Genomic DNA, 1,259 nt, shown 5'->3' on the forward strand with positions numbered 1-1,259 from the left:
GCACGTCAGGATGACTATTATCAAAAAACCCAAAACCAACAAGTGTTGGCAAGGATATGGAAAAACTGGAAGTGTTGCCCACTCCTGTTGGGAATTAATAATGGTCCAGCTGCTATGCTATGGAAAATATTAATAGTATGAGGGTTTCTCAAAAAAAGTAAAATTAGAATTATTATCTAATCCAGCAATCCTATTTTTGTATATTTATCCAAAAGGATTGAAATCAGGATCTTGAAGATACGTCCACATTCTTAGTCCATTTGGACTGCTACAACAAAATACTTTAGACTGAGTAATTTATAAACAACAGAAATTTATTTCTTACAGTTCTAGAGGCTAAGAAGACCAAGATCAAGGCACCAGCACATTCAGTGCCAGATGAGGGCTTCATAGATGGTGTATTCTTGTTGCATCCTCAAAAGTTGAAGGGCAAATGAGCTCCCCTGGGCCTCTTATAACGAAACTAATCCCATTCATGAGGGCTTCACTGTCATGACTTAATTACCACCTAAAGGCCCCATCTCTTAATACTATCACATTGGGGATTAGGCTTTAACCTATGAATTTTGGGGTGACACAAACACTCTTATGTCCATTGAAGCACAATTCACAAAAGCCAAGATGTGGAAACAACCTAAATGTCCATCTAGAGAGGAATGATTTTTTAAAAATGTGGTAATATACATACAATGGACTACTATTCAGCCTTAAAAAAGGAAGGACATCCTGCAACATGTGACAACATGGATGAGCCTGGAGGACATTATTCTAAGTGAAATAAGTCAGTCATGGCAAAAATAAAATACTATATGATTCCACTTACGTGAGCTCTCTAAAATAGTCAAATTCATAGAATCAAAAAGTGGATTAGCAGTTGCCAGGAGATGGGAGGAGGAGGAAATAGAGAGTTATTAATCAAGGTGTACAAAATTTCAGTCAAGTAGGGTGAATAAACTCTAGAGATCTGCTGTACAATATTATATCTATAGTCAACAATAATGTATTATATACTTAAAACTTGTTCAGAGAGTAGATCTCATATTCAGTGTTCTTACACAATAAACACAATACAATAAAGTACAAGATAAGACAAAATAAAATATTAACTAAACTAAAATAAATGGAAGATATAAAGAAAAAAACAAACAGAAATTTTAGAACTGAAAAATACAATAACCAAAATAAAACCCTCTAAGAAAAGGTCAACAATAGAATGGAGGAACAGAAAAAATAACACATGCACCCAGGATAAACAAATA

This window comes from Propithecus coquereli, unplaced genomic scaffold (assembly GCF_000956105.1).
Source record: "Propithecus coquereli isolate 6110/MARCELLA unplaced genomic scaffold, Pcoq_1.0 Scaffold897, whole genome shotgun sequence".
Taxonomy (NCBI): domain Eukaryota; kingdom Metazoa; phylum Chordata; class Mammalia; order Primates; family Indriidae; genus Propithecus; species Propithecus coquereli.